The following is a 21,037-nucleotide window of genomic DNA, read 5'->3' on the forward strand; positions in this document are numbered from 1 at the left end:
GCGGCACGCAGCAGACGACATGCCGGGATGACGTCACGGGGCATGCGCAGCTGGTGGAATATCGGCCGAGCCGCCGCCAGAGGCGCCTGCTGCAGTCACGGACACCACGAGCATTCGGCGCAAATGCGGGGAAACGGAGAAGCGCGGATGGCGTCGGCAGCACCTCTGCGCGTTGCCTCGTTGGTGCTGCTACAGTTTGTTTCTCTCTCTCTCTCTCTCTCTCTCTCTCTCTCTCATTTTTTCTTTCTATCTCCCGAGCATAGCGCGCGACGCTCCGCGAGGTGGTTGCTAGGCAACGCAGTGGCAGGCGGCACACATTACGCCTGGCTTAAACAGCTCCGCTGTTAAAAGTTTGTTAATTGCTGCCACAAGGTAGTGTATGAGATCCCCCTCTCGTGCGGTCGATGCTATACATCGGCCAAACAGGCCGTTGTGTAAACGACCGCCTCAGAGAACATTCTCGTTTAATGAAGGGGTGTGTTGGCAGCCACCTAGCCGCGCATAGCTACCGTTGTGGTTGTTTTGCATTATTTAATCAATGCAAAATAATAAGGCGCTATGGTTACCAGCGTGCACGTGAGATATACGAGACATTTTGCCTCGACAAAAAAGGCGATATGTGCGTGAGTGTGCCTTCGATAGCGCTCCTCACCGAGGAACTCGCGTATTGTTGCACGTAGATGCTGGCAACAATTTAGTTGTGTCGTATTTTTGACGCGATAGCGTTAAGGGCCCCGTGTCGCAGAAAATCCGGCGTCGGCGCCGGCGTCGGGGTCGGCGTAGATGTCGGCGTCCGTGGCGAAGAAAATCATCCCGAACCACCCCAACCGCGCAGGCCCTCCGCAGGAACTTCTGAATGTGTTTTGCGTTGTGAATTATATTACGAAATTGTGGCTTCACCTTTGTTCAAATAGCGTATCTTGTGCTGTGCTTCTTACTCTGCGGATACACAGCCATTGCACTGCTTGAAAAGGACCTTTGAATAACCAAAACGATGTTGCATACTTTAAAAGTTACAGTTATCTGGTCGGAGAATATTTCCTGGATGGCTCCACACGTGTTTGGTCTAACGTATAACTTAATCTGCGGTGCGAAGTATAAGAACCAATTAGCTTACATGGCTGCGTCTGAAGTGCACCTCAACTTCAGTTACATCAGCATACATGGTGAAGTGTAATGCTGCTTGCTGACCGCACTGCGTACCGTGTGCCACACGTAAGTTTCCGAAGGGGATTTCCTTATCGTCACGTTGTAGTAACGATGAAGAACCAGAAGTACTGCCAAAAGTGTGACGTAAGAATCTAGCTCTTTAATGGGCGAACACTATCGTGAAAAAGTAGGGAAGGTTGGGCTAGTTGGGGCGGAAAGTTGGGTTTCTGGTGTATATAATGGCGAGACAGAAAAATGTTCACTTAATCGCCGTCTTTACCTTTCCCTCTCGTGCTTCCTTATGTGGCGCCGTTACACCAAAGGGTAACTCCTGCGAAAGCCTACCGTAGTGAACTTGAGCAGACAATCGTTCATCATTACATCGCCGACACACAATATTCAGTATAACAGTGCAATTTCGTACTAAACCTTCCGCTTGAAACAAAGACGCTGCCCATCTTAGATGCCTCTGTGTTATGTCTTTTAAGATCGCAAAAAAACATTGATTAATGCGGCTCGGATTTCGCTTATTCTCCTAGCAGCACCATAAATTGAGGGCACAATGCATTCCTAATTTTGCATTATATGAGGTGAATACAAAGTTGCACTAAGCGGAATCATTTCACCAGATACTTTTTAATGGGACGACTGCCTCGCTTACTGGCGTGAATAGCGTACTTCGTTGCTTTTTAGTAAGGGTGTGCGAATATTCGGAACTTTCAAATAATGAAAGAAATCTTCGAATCGATCAGTCACTATTCGTAAATACGGACATGTTTCAAGTAGTCTTCGAATATGTTATAACATGAACTGTGCGCAGTCAAACATGAAGATGGAGCAAAAGTACAATTTTCATTGCCGCGGGCATAATATAGGCATAAAATTTGGAAACTTACGTAGTGTAAGCAGGCTACGTCGCTCAGGTAAGCAGACTTCACAGGCGATCAGTCGCACTCTCCAAAGAGGCCTATGTCTGCCAACAAACTACATAATTGTTCCTAATGCTCCACTTGTTTTTTATTTTATTTTTTAATAAACACCACTCCATAACATGCTATGGTGGGACCCTAACTTGCCAACGTTATGAATAATAGGATGTCAGCATCGTTTTGCATCAATTGTCAATATGGCTGCTCAATATTTGAAAACTGTTCGAAAGCTATTCTAAAGTTATTGGATATTCGATTCGCTTCTGGCACTATTGGATTCGTATTCGAATCAGTCTCGAAAATTACTATTCGCGTACCCCTACTTTCTAGCAAGCAGAGACGGGAAAAGATTGAATTGATCTGCTGTCTGCACAAACATTTCAAAGCATTGTGACTTCATCTGCGGCTGATAAAACGCGCTGTCTATTGGGCGCGGTATATATATATATATATATATATATATATATATATATATATATATATATATATATATATACTTTTTTTCTAGAAGACGACCTGGCGAAAAATAATGGCTACGCCGGCAAGTGTAGGGCCACATTAGATTTGGTTTTGAAGGGTATCTCTCGACAGTGGAGGGCACTTATTTTCTGGCGTTTCATTTCATTCTCCATTCTTCTTTTCTTACTCTTATTCGCACCGAGTTGCCGATCCCAGCGATAACGTTCGCATGCTGCATCGGAACCACGTCCGAGACGATTGCAAAGGGCGAAATAAAGTGGAAAATGGAATGGATCGTTCACAATTACAGCCCCAGCTCGGCATCAAACCGCAGCAATATGACGGCACATACGTTTTTCTCATACTTCCTTTGATGTTCGCTGCACGTTTTTCCTACTCGCACATAAGAGAACGTTGCCGTGGATTCGTAAATACACGCCGTTAGCCTTTTTTCTACTATTGTTATTATTTTTTGTGCGCCAGGTAATTGAAGCACGCCTGCGAGCACACAGTTATGACGTCGCGTCGGAGCCACAGCTGCGAATTCAATCGAGATACGGGCCGAAATAGTGCTACGATTCTAGTCTACTGCTATTTCTTTTTCGCGCATCGTGAGGGGTCCGAGCGGCGCTCCGCTCACGTTATCACCACCATCAGTCGGTGGTGAACAGGCGATAATAATGAAGGAATAGAAGCGGACGCATGGAATCCTTATACTACACCCGTCATGGCCTTTAAAATGTTGACAACGGCCGCTCACACAGATTTGCGTAGCTGTTATGGAGTTGAGAGATAGAGAGAGAGAGAGAGAGAGAGAGAAATATTTATTGTTCATGAGGTGGGGCTCCTTTCAACGTAGGGCATTCAGCATCCCGAAAACGCTCCTTCATGGGGCTGCAATTTCGCGGTCTATCTCTCGTTCTTTCTCGTGCTTTTGTTTTGTGCCACTTCTCTCTCCTCTTCGTTTTGTCCATGTGACAGCTGGATGAGTACATCTGGCCGTCACTTGAACACTCCCAGCGCTCCCCCCTCGCTGCGAGAAGTCTCCGATAATCGAACCTGCATACGTCGCTGCTTCGTCTGCAGTGTCGTACTATGTTACAACCAGTGAGTGCCGCGGTAGCACGAAGAGGCGCTGCTCTCAGCTTCCTCATACCCTCGACGCTACTGAGCGAGCTGCAGAGACGGTACGGTGTACTGCGCAAAAGGCGACATTAACAGTGACTAATATGACGCGAACTGGTCTTATTACTCTTTTTTGTTATTACAAGCTGCCTCTGCCGATGACGGCGCACCCACGACTTGGAGATAGTGGAGCAGCCGTTATGCTCCGTCAGCTGTGTCGCAGGCGAGTGGGCAATCAGCGCGCAACATGGCTCGGTGAAACGAACAGCGCCGCATCGCTCTCCTCACCATGTTCCGTTCAGCTCTCGATCAATGTCAGGCGGCGATATTCACTGAAGCGGCGGCTAGGTCATCGTATACAGACAGGGAAATAATTTGCCATGTCTAGTAGTTATATTGTTGGCTCACGAGCTGAAGCAATCTATTTCTGAGCACGAGAGCGGTTGGTGCGATTCCGGGACAAGAAGGCTGCATCCGGAGATGATTAAAACCCAGTGTCTGCCCTGTGTGCAGCGATGTTTAGTTGTGCGTTGAGGAACTGAAGGAGTAGCCAGTGCGGAGTAGCGTCCCTGTTGGAGCTGCTTTGGGTTGAGCGTAGAAACGTCAGAGTTCTGCGTTATTTAAACATCACTTGGAATAATTAGTTCTCGAGAGATAGAGAGAAAAGGAAGAAAAGGTAGTGCGGTTAATCAGAATTGCCCCAGGATTCGTAAATTCAATCTACCCTACACTGTGGAGTGGGTACAAAATTATTCGGAAAGCAAAAGCTATTCCTCAGAAATGCACCCATGAAAATGTTGACTAGCGTAGTCTGGATACTAGAGAGCTTGCTATCGCGAAGTCATAATATCACTATGTCAAACCATGTCACTACGTTGGCATGGTTTCTGCTGGCAGATGCCGTTTCTGAGGCTTTACTGCCGAGCCTCGATTTCTTCGCGGCCAGACTGAAAGCGTCTGCACGCCGCTATGTTTTGCGCGAGCGCCCCACATTACTCTGGAACGGTTTCCTTTTTGTCCCTTGCTTGGTTCACGCTGTTCACGAGGCCCTTCGGCACGCGCTGCTTCTGCGCGAAAGTAACGGCTGCAGCTCCGTTTTCAAAACATCTGCATGTGAGGCCACGTCGAGCCCGACGATCCTCAGCGATAATGAAACCCACACTCAAGCGGAACAATAGACAAAAAAATATATTTTGTTTTTTGCGTTCGTACTGGGCAGGAAAATGCACACGTCACTTCTGCTATATGTACTTATTGTAAGTTTTCTTTTTTGTTTCGTACGTCGCCCCCATCTCTCGTTTGAAAACGCGAGCCGTGCTCGAGTGCAATCGGCTCCTTCGCATCGCAATTAAGACGTGTCCCGCTCCCTATGCGCCCTGAGTGCGCAAAACGTTTGCTGATTATTCAAGGACTCTCTCGTCGAAACTGGCCAGCGCGGCGAAACAGAAAAGAGCAGTCTTAATAGCGCTCAAGAAAGCAGAATGGCAAAGCCCAGGGGACGTTGTCCCATCGATCTGGCGGGGGTCGAAACGTGCTTCCGCAACGCGGTCCTAGAGACAAAAATTCAATATGCCTCCGTAACGCCGTACGCGAAGTTCGGACGACCGCTCTTGTGTACCTTAGCTGCTCAGAACCGACGAATCGATATGGGATTAGACGACGAGAGAAGTAGGCTGCGCAAAATGTCAGCGGCTCTATTCTGCGTGTGACTCCGTTATAGCGGCGTGGAACTTTGAAACGATTCCATTAAAGCCATTTACTATAACTCGCGTGCAACATGCGATGGTATCGTGTTCGGCTGTTTCTGGGAGAAAAATAGCATGAGAAGCCACGGCAGACGACGTAGCCGCCCGTGGTTTCGTTGCGAGTTAGCGACAAAGACACACACATAAAATAGTGCAGGCTGTCTCGTCGAAGTAATGCTCTAGCTTATTATACGCCACTTATGACTTAATATATTTATCTTCTTCTTACTTGGTTGAAACGAGGCGCCTGTGTTAGCCTTTAGGTACGAATGCTGCTTGGGCAAATCATGACGGACATGCGAGGAAGCTGAGACTATACTTTCAGTTGCGGTGCTGTTTGTTGTGGCTTGCCTTTCAAACTGGCCAGTCGGCTTCGCGAGCTCAGGCCAGCGGATAAGAAGATGAAACCTTGTCAAAGGTTTCATCTCCGATGGCTGCGAAAATAAGTCGTACATTTTACAGCTGTGCCTAGTAGCCCACAGTATCATATTTTTCTTTCGTCATATTACTAGTCCTCCAGCACAACCGCTGCGCTATTGGGCTGCTTTGGATCTCGGCAATTTCTGTGCGAAGCTTTGCGCAACCCACAGCATCTGAGAGTGGTGGCGTCTGTGCATGCGTCTCGGAGGCCACAGTAGACACTACTATTACAAACAAGGACGACCGTTCTGTGCATCGCAAAGAGGTTTATTCTTCGCAAAATTGGGGTGGTGCGCTGTGACAGCCTGTTGCTGTGGCAGTGAATGATTTCAGAGTTGGGTGAATCGCTGACGTCTTCTGGTTTTGTGCAGTTATGTGCCATTGTTTCCCAAGTTGGTGCTTTATAAGTTGGGACTTTATAGAAAAATACAGTTATTTCACGTTAAAAGTATATAAAAAGACGCAGTTGGAAAGAGCAGTTTGAAAAGGGTCATCCTAAATTAACTATATATGACACTTAAGAAATTGCGTTAAGCCATATATTACAGGCTAGCTTTGCGAAAAAAAAAACATTTAAATGTCATGATAATAATATGGCATAGTTCTGTTCATATTATGCAGCCACTAACTTTAAAAACCCTTGTGAATACTTCTACTCTTGTATAATACTATTGGCTTGCTCTAACATCAACCGCGGACGGCTTACACAAGGACAGTTTACTACCGCTGTGGAAACCGTGTGCTAATCGAAATGCGGTAGTGCTCTTATAATTAAATAGATAAAAAATGGAAACGTAGGCCTTTTTAGAGACAGTTATCTCAAATACAGAACTGACGAAAGAAAAAAAATATAAACTAAAACAAAAGGAAAATACCAGGCGTTGCAAGACTTAAACACGATTGTCCAAGCATACAATGGGAGAAGTTCACAGGAAGATGGAGGCTTGGAGTGATTAACCGCGGTAGAACAAGGAATGTCACCGGAGCGAACGTTGCGGCAAGGGGGCTTGCCTTCGTCAGTGCACTCGCTGCCGTGACGGTAAAAGACGTATGATCCGGGAAAACGTAACACCACCCAATAACGCTTGTCGCAGCGCTACTGATGAGATGAAAAGTTACTGTCACACAAAACATATTTCAAGTTGAATAAGAAGCCATCAAACTATTGAAAACTCGCTCAGTAAAGTGCATTACTGCTGCCTGACTATATTGAACGTTAAACACTTTTTTTTCAGGGGGGGGGGGGGGGGGGCGGGAGAAGCCGTCATTCACACTAGATGAAGCTTAATTTGTAATTTGCATCTGGCATTTGGGTCGAATATATGATAATAACAGCCTCTCTTCAAGACCTCTCAGCCCTCCTTCAGTTTCAGAGCAGCCTTTTATAATAAAGTAGCCACGCGAGGTACTGAACATCACGAGACAGCGTCTGCGATAATGAATGTAGGGCGACCCCTCGTTCATTCGTCAACCTGCACTTGATATTGTACTTCATGAGCTCTGTTGAAATCGGCAACCAGCGACGATCTGAACACGGCGATAACAATTTTTTGCATCACACGGCAAGTTCTGCGAAGTGACTGTTTTCAGTGGCCACATGCAGTGGTCAAATATAGACTCCGCTGCCGGTCGATGCACTGTCGGTGGTGCGTCGTTGCAGTTTTAGAGTGCCGCTCTTAGGCGCCCGTTCTTGCATTGAGCGTCGGCGTCCCTCGGCGTCCTTCGGCGTAACCGAGCGAACGGGCACAGCGAAAGTTGAAAGAGCGAACGTGGAGCGCTGCGGGGGATGAAAGACGGCGATAGCGAAGAGAGCGAAGGAGGAAAGCGGAGGAGAAGGATGCAGCGCAACCTAGAGGCGGAAAGCGGAGGAGGAGGGTATGGTGAAAGCGTGAGAAGAAAAGCGTAGTGCCGCACAAGACGTGTTCTGCGGTGACGATCACTGCGACATGGCGCAAAAGGTGTGCTTGGCGTCTGTTTGCTGATGACGCCATCGATAAGGCATGCGGCGACCGCGTCCACCGATACGATATATGGAAAGAAAGCGCTGCATGAGCGGAGGTCTGTCTACGACGGCTGTTGTGAATCGCGCCCCCGAGTCACCCAGGCGCTGCCTCCCGCGATCTCCCGATTAGTGAGGCAGTCGCGCCCCACTTTGCTCCGTTTCCAACGTGTCGCACGAGACAGATTGTCCGCGACAGCCTAGATATCGCGAAATAAAAACACGCATGGAGCTGCGCTGAAACTTCGCATTAGGGAGTATCGTAATCGTCGGTGAAATATTTTGGACGGAACAACCGGAACATAAGCGTAACACACGGGTGGCTAAAACACATGACCCTATGGAAACTAAACTGAGCGGGTGCTTTAGAGCGTAAGAGGCGGGAAAACTTGACAGGGAGGAACATATACCAACGAGGTAGTACGTTCTATACTGTACTGATGGCCGCATCCAGACTTGCACATAGACCTGTGCTCGGTGACAGAACAACAATATGGCAACATGAAATCATTTAAAAAATTCCCGTGGTTGAACGCGGTTAAACCAAGTTTGTCGAGCGATAGGACGGTTTTTCTTGTTTTGGGAAAGGGTACAGACGCTGCTCGGCGCGGCACCAGTAGCGAGCAAATTGACCTTCAGGCTGCGTCTCGCTTTAACGCAAACTAAGCGTCGACATACGAAGCTACCAGCATCCGGCGCACTTTGTACACATCGCAGATCGCTTTGAAAATGAGGCCCGCGCGGCCCCGCACTTTGTCCACATCGCAGATCGCTTTCAAGATTTGGGCGCCCACGCAGCGTACGCAGCAGCCGCCGGTAGTGGCAGGCTAAGTCCCAGTTTGACCTTGGCTGAGCTTGAAGGTCAGATTTACGGAGACGGGCGTTTTCTCGGTTTGTACCTGGAGTAGTAGAGCTATCGCTCTAAAACAAGGAAGCATAGTCCATGGAGAGCAACATGCCACATTCGTCGTCGTCGTCGTCATGCTTGCAGTTGGGCCTTTCAATGTACCGTTATTTCTTTTATGGTGCATATCCGCCGCAGCACTCTAGAAAGTGCCGTTGGACCAGTCGCGCGGCACTTTTTGTGTTTCGCAGGCTTTCTTTCAGGCTTGGAAAAGAACTTCTATGTAGAGCGTATTGAACAATGGAAAGCTGAATCGGGAGTTTTTCAGGATGGCCTACAATTTTCTCCTTGACACTTTTGTGCTGAATACAATATTTGAGAAGTTGATTAATTAATAATAACAGTTATGTAATTAGCCGAAATACAAAAAAAAGTCTGGCTTGCTCCAATCGATGGCAAACAATATTACTTTGGTGCTGTCCTGCTACGTGGCACATGCATATATATATATATATATATATATATATATATATTTCTTTTTTTAATTTTACCACATGCTTCATAGTGCAATTTCTAAACGAAGAATAACAAAGTAAGAAGAGCAAGACTTCCCTTTAACCCGTTTACCCCCCCCCCCTTCCCCATTACGCGTCTACAACTTCAAAGAAGGCGTATTTGCCCTTTCACTTCTTCTTAATCGGCCGTTTTAATTATTCATAGAACAAAGGGACTCGACGCTTTGAGAACAGCTTGGAAAGCGACGCGAAAATTCCAGGCGGTCTGCGTCGTACGTCGCACGCATGACGCGTTTTGTAGGCGCGCATGCGACAGCGGGCTGGAATGTTTAATCCAAGCTATAGAGAGCAACACGCTGGCCACGCGACGCGTAAATTTTCAAGCAATGACGTGCGTATGTTGCCGTTTACACAAACTTGGCCAAAAGCGGCTACACTTAATTAAAAAGTGAACCAAGGGCTGGATCGCTTCTCCCATCACTTTTACTGCGGGATCATAAGCGCATCTTATTACGGAAAGCGCGCGCATTCTCGTGTGGATTGTGGCGGTAACCGCGGCACGACATTGCACTCCACTGCAGCAGCGCAGGGGAGCGCAAAATGGGGAACGCGTCGCGCGCGCTTTCATAAGCGGCGCGACTCCAGGATTCCGACGTCCTTCTGGGCGCACAAGCATCGATGAAGAAGCGGCTGCCGCGGAACAAAAAAAAAAAAAAAAAAAAGTGGAGGGGGAGGAAGAAAGTGCACGAAGGACGCGTCCAGTTTTCCGGGAGTTTCCTTCGCTCGCGATCTCCTTTTTTTTTCCACAGTAGGTCACCCGTGAGTTATGCATGCCGGCGACTTCCAGCTTTTACGGCCTAGCGACTCCCTCGCTTTCATCTGCGCTTGCCGCCGCCCGTTTTACGGCACATTCCTCATTTTTCCTCCGTTATGAGTTCGCGTCTACTCCCCTGTCAAACAAAACGGGCCAGTAAGCGACAAGGCCCACTTGCAGTGCTTCTATACTTACCGAGCTTCGTAATCTCACCGACGTGGCTGGCTTCTGTTTACTTCGCTCCTTTTTCGCGTCGCGGCGGGAGTCGCCGTGAAACGAACTGCTTCCAGCAGTGAAATGAATGAGAAATTGTCCGCTGTCCCCATTGGTAGGGGCCACAGCTCCTCTATAGAACATGCCTGGCTACCTCAAAAGACGAGGGCCGCCGTGCGGCATGGCGTCGCCTTTCTTTACGGTCTTTCAGACTTCAATACATTGTACTAGAGTGAACTGCGGTCCTTCATAGTCGTTGCAGCTGGCTTGGCGCGTAACTAAGTAAGCAATAAAATATGCGGATCCCACGCAGTGTGGGAATTTATGCGAAGCATGTTGCTGGTAGCTGATTATGCAGCATCTTTTGGAGGATAAGGAGAAAAGAAAGGGCAAAGGCTATGATATTAACCAGAAAAAACGTGCGGTTTGCTACCCTACCCTGGGTGGAAGGGAACAGGGGAATATAAATGAGAGACAGAGAAGAAGGAAAGACGGCGGTGAATTCGCGTGCACACACGCGGGCGGTGCCGCGCACCCGAAGACGTTCTACAAGGCAAACGCACGCGTGTTCACGGTGTTCACTCCATCTCGTCTAGTACACACGCGTTGTCTCGTAAATTTACGCAAATTATTCCAAGTGGAAGAAAGTTGCTCAAATGTTTGCGTAGGTTCATTTATCGACTCCAATAGCCAAACATATTGCTGCAGCTCGTCTTTTGAGTTTATGGGAAACAGTGGTTTCGGCCAAGTACGTGCTACGTCACAGCAAATATCAGTAAACCACCATGTTTGACGCATTCGCAGACAGTCTTCCAGCTAACGCAGTTGTACAAACTTCCTCTTTTTCTCTCTGTCTCTCATTACCCCTTCACCAGTGCAGGGTATAACTGGATATATATATTTCGGTTAACCTCCCTGTCTTTCGCATCTCATTTATATATATATATATATATATATATATATATATATATATATATATATATATATGGATCTTCTGAATAAACAAACAGGTAATAATTATTGTAGTCAAGAAAGGTGAGCGCACCAGCGGCACTATTTGTTTTCCGTTTGATCCGACTGTGAAGGAAGCGGCAAGCCATGCCGTCACGTGAGTGCGATCTCAAATTCAGCGTTTATGGTATCTTAGTCGGAGCACATGGGTACGTGTGAAGCATGTGCTGTCTACGTGTTACGTTGTCTGTGAGAGTTCGATTGAACCATGTATTCTCTATCTCTGTTTAAGAGTGCCCTAAACGAGCCCAAACTAAGGGCAGGCTAAGAATAGAAGTTGCAATTTCGTTTTGGCTTCTCCACTCGGCTGGGAGGAAGAGTGTGGGGCTCAGATAAGAAGAAAGCTATATAAATTCATACGTTCCTGGTCGTTCTTTTTCATTGGTCGTATCACTGCGCGCCCACGGCGAAGGAACAGCAGACTTCTGACCTCGATGCTTTTATACGTCTCCCCTGTTGTTACGTTTCTTTGTTGCGTTCCCTTTTCGAACCCAAGAAAATCGTACAAATTGGTTTCTATTTGCAGGGAATGTGCCACCGATTACAGTGGTTATGGCGGGGAAGCACACAAATGTTAAACCTTGTCCCATGTTTTTTCTTTTGCTCGTTCATTGGCCTGCGTCTCATAGCTCTCATCTCGTCGTGCACCACCATTCGGTTTGTAAATTTGTATTCTGACTCGCAGGGCTGTCCTGTACTGAATAACTGCATTATAAATACAAAGGCTGGTCAATTGGGATGACGAAGGCGTCGAAGAAGGCTAAACAGGTGTTGCTATAACAACAGCATCCGAGCACACCCAAGCACTTCGAATGAGTGGTGAATGCGAAAACATTCATGCCAATTTAACGCCGCTGAGCGGTCCTTCGAGTTATGAACTCCTCGCTGACAAGCGAGTGCGTTGAGACGCTTGGCGCGTCTTTATTTATACCGAGGTGCAGTTAGAACGCAGGTGAGAGCTTGCGCAGACAAGGAACGCGCGGTTAACACAGGCTTCTGGGAACGAGGATGACGTGGACTCGGTGCGATGCCCTTTCCCCGCACGCAACATCTATCGCGCTATACTGCTGCAGCAGGTGTTCCCTTTCGTCCGCACTGCGCCGTCGAGGCGCGCTCGTGCCGGGGCGTCGCAGCCAATAGGAATTGAGGTGCCGTTTCGCTGCTACAGACGCGGGACGCCGGCTTTTTCGCTCAATGAGCCATTTGAAGCTTTCGCATCAAAAATATTGAATGCGGCACTTGCCCACTGAACAGTGGGCACTGTTCAGTGGGCAAGTACCCACTTTTTTATTACAAGATTTTTTTATACACTTCAACTATCACTACACGATTTTTAATACGGCAGCACAGCGTGAACACGCACGTATGTACAGAGTATACTCACGGATTGAAATAGGACACTCGGAGCGCGTGGCCGCTGGTACATGCAGCGCCGCCCGTGGGCGCTCATGGAACCAAAGTGTTGCATTGTGGTATAGCGCGAGGGGGAGAGCATCTACGGTGCAGAATTGCTCCTTCCGGTCGCCAACGAGCCGTCCTGTAGTTCACCACACTGCCAGCGTGGCGTGACGTGCCAGCAAGGCACGTCTTGTGTTCGCCATATATACTACCTGTGGCTCGAATTCTGCTGACATCAGTACGACCAACAATGTCGGGAGTTATCATTTCGAGGCTTTACTTGTAGGCCACTCCACAGGTGTTCGGTGTTCGCACAAAGTAAACTTTCCGTTCATTTGTGCAGATGTTATCATGTCTACGAACGCACGTAAGGCGCAATCTCGTAGCTGAATCCTGTGTCTTACTTGCACAGCATGCGTGCCGCATAGCGAAAGGGCGTGTAACGGGAGCGTCGTGTGCTCGCGCAGGCGCGCAAGCAGACGCCGAGCCATTTCGGTTGGCATGCGCAGGCACGCTTTAAGCGCGCTAGCCTTGCAGCGGCCACGATTGTAGTGTGGTGAACTACAGGCCGGCTCGTTGGCGACCGGAAGGTCGCCAACGCAGCGTCGTACATGCAGCGCCCACGGGCGGCGCTGCATGTACCAGCGGCCACGCGCTCCGAGTGTCCTATTTCAATCCGTGAGTACTGTACATCACACGAAGGTGCAATATTGACTGAAATACAACTACAAGAAACAATACCTGTGAAATCAAACAAATATGTAGGATCCTCAGCAACGTTTCGAAGAATTTGAACGAAGGTGGTGGGCAGTGATAAGGACAACATGCAACGATTCTCCTATCAGAAAACTGCGATTTAGACAAAATTGAGTCGCTCTTAATTTCAGATAACCACAAATTCGTAGCCTCACATTTAGTAGAGTGCATTGCGATGATATTTACATTATGTTTTCTCGTATACCTTATTTAATGCGCAAAACGCTTGCAGTAGTCGAAAAACCTGTTCCCATCTTGAAGGACGAACTTCTCCATTGATAAATACTTAAATGTAAAGCTTGTATAGTATGTAAATATCGAAATGATAAAGCGTGCGATTGTCGAGTTCGTCGATACCGCTCGGGGTCGCCACTGTGTGTTTCTCCCCAACGTTTACCATCTGACACAGCGAACGCATCCCGTTTCGCAGCAGTACGTGCGAAATGTATTCCGCGCTTAGATACATTGAGGTCGCACTGTGCGTGATAAAAGCGGCATAGAATGAGTGAGAAGAGGAGCGGCATACATTGTTGCAGAAGATAAACAAAATCGCGGTTAGAACGTGTTCAAATTTTTTTGGTAAATGTCTGTTTAATATGCATGCCATGCCTAACAGCATGCTCAACAAAAGTGTTCGATTCACCCGCCAGCGATACAAAACCTACAGTGCACTTTGACAAGGAGTAGTTCCTTGATCAACAGGGGGACTGAGCAGAGTCGCGCTGAGCACAATATAAGACCATGCCATCTATCACGGTCTTTACGGGTACGTGGTCTTTACGGGTGGTGCTGTTGTTCATCGCCGAGTTACAACTAGTGTTTTGCTGTATTGCACGCTCTTTGAAAGATTATATTCCAACGTATGAGAAAGCTTCTTCCGTAAAGTTTCATCATCTTCCAAAAGAAGCATTATGCTATGCATTCTGGGAGATCCTGAACAAAAGACTCTGTATTTCACTTATCTTGAAATCAAGACTTATTACTGAGCCGACGCGCTGTGTTGGAGCTTTCAAGTCCGCTTTCCGGGGATGACACACGAAGCTACATTTACTTCTTTTAGTTCCCCGAGATATACCGCGTTTACGAAACGGAGCAATCCGGGAATAAATCTGGCTTTGCTCTGCAGGCATTTCACGTATGTCCATATGGCGGTGAGCATTACTGAGGAGGCGGAAAAAAACATCGAGCGAGCAAATCCTCCGAGCGCAGAGTTAAGTTCGGAAGATGAACGAAATCTCGCCATTTGCGAAAAGCAAAGGACGACTCTGTTGTTATCGGGAGATAAAATGCTTACCTTGCGAGCTTTCTTTTCGGCTCCTTTTCAAGAAGACAAAACATTTTTCCGCCACGAAGCCCAAGTGAGGGACTGCACGACAGTCGAAGATCACCGCTGGGCTCCGTTTCGCCTCCAGGGACCCTGCTACTCGTTGTTTCTACCAAACGACAAAACACAGCACAAACTAAACGAGCGACTATCCGACGTCCACTCACTTTAAATTCAGCGGATGCAGCAAGAACAGGCCCAGGAAATGCACCTTTCACGGAGCTATCTCCAAATACCCTCAAGCAGGTTTAACTCGAGGCTCCATTGGGCAAGGGTCCCTGTGCGTCCTCAAAGAAGTCGAGTCAAACTGCACTCCTGGCGCGTTAAAGTCCTCACAGCTTCTTGCGCGAGGCTTGCGAATTAAGACGATTAAGAAACTTGCAGTTTTCATTGACATGCTTCTGTTTATTTTCTCTGAGTGAGTGAGTGAGTGAGTGAGTGAGTGAGTGAGTGAGTGAGTGAGTGAGTGAGTGAGTGAGTGAGTGAGTGAGTGAGTGAGTGAGTGAGTGAGTGAGTGAGTGAGTGAGTGAGTGAGTGAGTGAGTGAGTGAGTGAGTGAGTGAGTGAGTGAGTGAGTGAGTGAGTGAGTGAGTGAGTGAGTGAGTGAGTGAGTGAGTGAGTGAGTGAGTGAGTGAGTGAGTGAGTGAGTGAGTGAGTGAGTGAGTGAGCGAGCGAGTGAGTGAGTGAGTACATGCGTGTGTGCGGTGTGCAACGGGCTTTAGATAGTAGGGTGACTCGCTTGGCGCATTTCACTTGTAGCGGTGAGCCCTTGTTCAAAAAAGGTTCTTTAAAGCCAAGTGGAACCGTTGCACTTTTTTAAATAATTTTTTATCGTGAGTACCTCTATGATTTGCTAATTAGTTAAATCAAATGGGTTACTGCTATTTCTCTTAGTTTAAATGGTGTATGCATAACATATAGCGTCAAATAGAGAAATACTTTTAATGAGAGCTGGAACTGTTAGCCTTCCAAAATGCCTGACATGCTATTCCAGATGATTAGGGTAAAGATGAATTTGAAAGCCGCAACAGTAAAGCACTCCAAAATGGGTTTAGTGCTGTTGCTGCAAGCCATATCATAGCATGACTGCCAATTCTTTGTGCGCGTTTTCAGCTGTAAAGTTAGCAGCAAGGCCGCTAGTGCTCCCGTCGCCCACTGATTGCTAAAAAAAGGCAGGAAAACGTCGTGGCATACTCCGACGTCTATCGCAGCAAAAGGCGAATTGCAAAAAGCACTGCAAAAAAACACACACACACACACACACACACACACACACACACACACACACACACACACACACACACACACTGTGGTACAGCTGCGTTCCCGAGTATCGCGCAGCTCGCGAGAAAAGGGCGTCACGGAAGAGCCCAAATAGCAATAAAGTACAAAATGACATTTTCTAAGCGCCAGTCAGAACACATTTGGTATGGGAACTAGTAAGAGCCCCTCTGCTCCCCCCTATACACACACACCAAAATGTGAGGGCTGCAACGGCAACGCTAACACCGCAGACATTCTATGAGAATGTGTACGTCGACTGCCACACTCCCGTCCAAAAGTCTATACCCATATCCTACCCCCATCTGCCAAGTGGCTGACTCAGGCCAAATTCACTGAAGACCAGCGATGCATGACCACTCACATCCCATCTGCAATGATGCGAGTGACCCGCGAGCTTACGAACCGAGAGGCTTGATCACTTACTAACCTACATAAAATAAAGTTTTACCTCTCTGTCTATTTTGTTCCTGTCCTCTGCGCTCCGCCTGGTGCGCCGAATACGAGACATGTAAACCGTGAAACTGAAACGTCGTCGCGTGTCGTTGCTTGTCGTACTACGTACACGCGTTTCTTGCATCAACTCTACCTGCGGCTCCCCTCGACCAGGCATATATGTAGTTCTGGTCCCTCCCAATCACCATACGTCTCCAGTATACAGGCAGATAAACGTTACGAAGTCAAAGCGAGAAAACGGACGTTCGGGCCATTAGTAATGCGGCTGTTGCAGCGAATGCATTGCATATATTCCCCAGGATCCGGGGGGGGGGGGGGGGGGGGGGGGGGGATTTCTCTTTTTTTACTCTCTCTCTCTCTTTCTCTATTTTCCCAACAAGTTCCAACTTGACCAACTAAGGAGAGGCGTTGTAGTTTGTATAGGCGGTAGACTCCTCTGAGAAAGCCTTTCAATTATCTTCTACAACGAACTACAACAATTTTCCTCAATTGGTCAAGTCGCGAACGTCATTTCTCTTTCTTCTTCTCCTTTTTCGTTCACGATTTACCTGGCGATCCGGGCGCGGAGCAGGAGGACGCCGACTACAACGTCCAGCAAGGAAACGATGCCAGTTTTCACACAATGCTGATTTTTCTCCCCCGTTTTCATTTGTGTTGGGCGAGAAAGAGAAACGAAAGAGAAGGAACGCTGCGCGTAGATTGCCTTCGCTTTCGTCTTTGTCGCGTTGTCCTGATCAGGCGAACAGTCGAACCTAGCCCTCTTTTTCGGACGCGTAGCCTTGCGCGCACGCCCGAGCGGGCTGTAATTGACGAAGCTCGCCGCGACCGGCCCGGAGTTGTTTGCGCGCGGCTGATGAAATCTAGCCCCGGCCAAACTCGATTTGCTGCGACGCAACTCGCTGGCAACAAGTATTGCGGAGCCGCCACGCCGTTTCTCGCTGCAAAGACCTTTCGCCCCCCTTTCGTCCTCTTAGTTACCGCGGCACTCGGATGTTGGTCGCACCTCTGTTTCGTATATACGCGTGCACTCGACACGAACTCTTCCCTAGTTGGGTGACTCAGTTACACCTGGAACTGCGGGCAAAATATTCTGGCGCGTGATTAAGGTAACGCATTGCCAGAGTTCCGCGTACATGTGCGTGTTATTACTAGACGCCAAGACCGATATAAACATAACACAATATTACCAACCGGGGCGAGCGCCAGTATATATAAGCTGGTCTTTCTCCACGTGTTGAGATACATGGGCGCTGTTCTGAATTACTATTTGGCCACCGATTCCAAACGACTCCTGCTGCTTACTACGAGGCTTAGTTAACTACAGTGTTCATTTAATGCGATAGCATTAAACGAATCATTCAATGGCGCTCGACGTTGTGGGTTATCATCAAAATCAGCTAGAAGAGAGAGGGAGGCGAATGGGAAGAAAAGAGGTCAAAGGTCGAGAAAAAGTAGGATTAGGAGGAAGTCGGTGCAGGCGATTCCGTTAGCGCCACGGGGCAGCGTGGCATCGCCCTCTTCGCTGTTGCACCGGTCCCTTCGCCGAATGCACCCTCGCAAGAAGGCGATCATGTCCGAAGAGGCGGACGCTGCTACAGCGTAACGACGGCGTGGCCAGTCACTAAGGCGTAGCAGCGCGGTAACATCGGTCTACTGAAACACGTCGCTCGCTTGGAAGTCGCTCACGCATCGAGAACACTTCGTTTGGAAAAGGTGATGCAGAAGAACGCGGAGCTCTTCGTCGTGCTAACGCAGAGGCAGAGAAAAAGCGGCATCAACGTGAGCAGCCTGGCGATAGACTGGAAGCATTACGCGCCGCGGGCGAAATCAAAGGTCAAGAAACGAGCCTTCACATTTTGCGTCTGCTGCGAATTAATTGAATCGCAGGTCCGTATAAAACGACTTCGGTCACATGCGATTGATTGTGGTTCTCATAAGTGTTACCGCTACTCATAAAGGTTACAATATCACTCCCAGGAAAATAACCTGTAATCTGTCTGGGATTCTCGCAGAATGTGCATGGGTCTTTCAGTGTGTTTCGCGAAAAATTTGAGGTTCATTCAACGCGAATGTCTGGTGGAAGATCAGTGATTGATGGAATCAGGCAGATTCTATCGTATTACACTCTCTCAGTATTAACGTGAGGAGTCCATGTTTTCTTTTTTTTTTCTGCGTCAGCAGTTAGCAGCTCTAAACGAAATTGGCCGCGTCCACCCAACCTTTCCGTTAACTAGAGCTGAAATTCGGGCTAGTTTGTTATTTATGATCGTCAAATAAGTACCAAGCTTTGGCATACAACGTCTCAACAATACTAAATACATAAGGAAATACAACCACTTATAGTAAAAAACAGTTACGTTATACTTTTGTTCCGTCGTATGCTAGAAAAGGATTAAGTATCTATGAATAATATCGACTATACTGTATGAAATTTATTCATTATTATTATTATTATTATTATTATTATTATTATTATTATTATTATTATTATTATTATTATTATTATTATTATTATTATTATTATTATTATTATTTTGCTACATTTTCAGTGTAATTCTGTGGCTGCTAAATATGTTGATTATGTATTTTAATTTGCTTCTGCATTTCCTTATGTATTGTAATTTTAGGTGTAATTGCGTGATTTATGAATATGTTGTGTTATGTATTGTAATCTATTGTAATCTACCTATTTTCATTTTAGCTTTGTCCCGGGCTATCTGTAATCCCAACCTATGCACCTTGTACAGCTGCTGCCATGCAACTGCCGCCTGGGCCCTGTCAAGCCGTTTTCAGGGCTTATAGCCCAGCGGGCCTTCCAGCGCACTGTCTGGTAAATAAAATATGAATTGAATTGAATTCGACACATGAAGTCACTGCGGCAAACTTGAGCTGCACTGTACAAATGCATATCGCCTTTCCTAGGTTTTCGTTGTCTTCTTGTAGCACAACGAAGAGTTTCAACGCGTGGAAGATTCTCTTTCAAGGAGCTACAAGCAACCTTCTCCGCTACATCTTGTTAATTTATTGGAAAGCTGCATGTTTTTCTTCGCGTACACAATGTTTCACCGATTAGTGAAGCTTCAGTTGGACGGCGTCACTCTTATCACGGTAGGGGAAAAAAAAGAGAGAGAGAACAAGAAAAACAGAAACCGCTCTCTATTTTGGCTGGTGCGACTGTGAAAATAACGAGGTTTGCACGGTCCGCTGATCATGCTCCTCGGAATCAGCGAACTAGGTCGTTGCCAGACGAACTCGCGCGATGGGAAAGCCGAGCCCAAGGTGTCAGAAGTGGAAACGAATGAAAAGAGAAGAAACCTCAACATAGTATAAGTAGACCTGCAGTGCAAAACCGAAATAAAAAAGAAAAACATGCCCGTGGGCAGCCATTGGTATAGATCCGTGTTCCCGATATGAAGAAGGCGTTCTCTCATTCCTGTTTTTTTTTTCGGCGTTTCTATGACTTTGCCCGGCATAATACGCCTCCGAATGATAACAACCTCTTTTCCCGGTCGTCGTATATCTTGCAGGCAGCCAAGGACGCAACTATACGAGAAGGTCCAGCGAAAACACCCGCTATCCAGCTTTAGGAATCTTTGTATCGTGCAGTTTCTTTTTGATGGCTAAAGAAAAACTTGGATTACGTGTATCTTGCCAAAAAAAAAAAAGCACTTGAAAAGAAGGTAAGGCAAACATTAAAAGCAAGTGAATCTGGGTTGATGGTGATGCGCAAATCCAAGTTCTGTAACATCTGCACATACGAGTATTTCAAGAACCTTACGCAGGTCCGTATCGAAATGTGAAAGCCATTTTTTCATATGGCACGCAACTCAACTCAAAGTAAACTGACTTTGTGCTGCTACTGGTTGTTCGTTTAAGTGGTCAAAAACTTTGTTATAATTTATAACCAACTTCTTAGCTTTTACCTCGGACAGCTCTGTTTTTAATGCAAGAAAATAAGCGAGAGTGTTACGCAGAGTAGCGGCCTGGAAGCATTTACCTTCATTATAGGACCCTAATTATTTTACGCTCATAGTCGCTGCAGTTTCTCATTGCCTATGGCTTTCTGCTATAATGCAGCACAAGGTGGTTCGGATTCCCGTCTGCGACGGCGGCTGCATTCCGGCGTGGACGAAATGCGGAATCGACCATGTATCTATGTTTTAGGCGCCGCTAGAGAACCCCAGGTGGTCAAAACTAACCCGTAAGCTCGAGTTACGCCTCCCATCATGCAAACTGTACATTTGGGTCGTAAAATACTAACCATGTTATCTTTCGCGTTTCAGAAAAATAGTCGCGCAAACGTTAGCTCGTCCGAAGCAATCAATGCGGGCATCTCTCAGTGCGCCCTACAACCTTCCAATTACCACATCTGACATTGCCCATTAATTATAACTATTAAGATACATGACTGCTCACAGCACACAGTTCGTGCCATTCAGACAGTTTGATTTTTTTCTTATATATATATATATATATATATATATATATATATATATATACTCTATTGTGTTGTAACACCATAAATACCGTCGCGAAGCATATGGAGTGCTGCCTTTTGCTGGCGACCGGGAAATTGATCTGAAGGAGTTGTGTACGTTGC

General features: G+C 47.1%; 1 protein-coding gene across 2 annotated transcripts in view; it reads left to right on the forward strand.

Moving 5' to 3' along the window:
* The window catches only part of LOC119464549 (calbindin-32-like), a 223,084-nt gene that overhangs the window by 64,331 nt on the left and 137,716 nt on the right, over nt 1-21,037 (forward strand). The window lies entirely within an intron of this gene.

The sequence above is a fragment of the Dermacentor silvarum genome, chromosome 1 (genome assembly GCF_013339745.2).
Source record: "Dermacentor silvarum isolate Dsil-2018 chromosome 1, BIME_Dsil_1.4, whole genome shotgun sequence".
In the NCBI taxonomy this organism is placed as follows: domain Eukaryota; kingdom Metazoa; phylum Arthropoda; class Arachnida; order Ixodida; family Ixodidae; genus Dermacentor; species Dermacentor silvarum.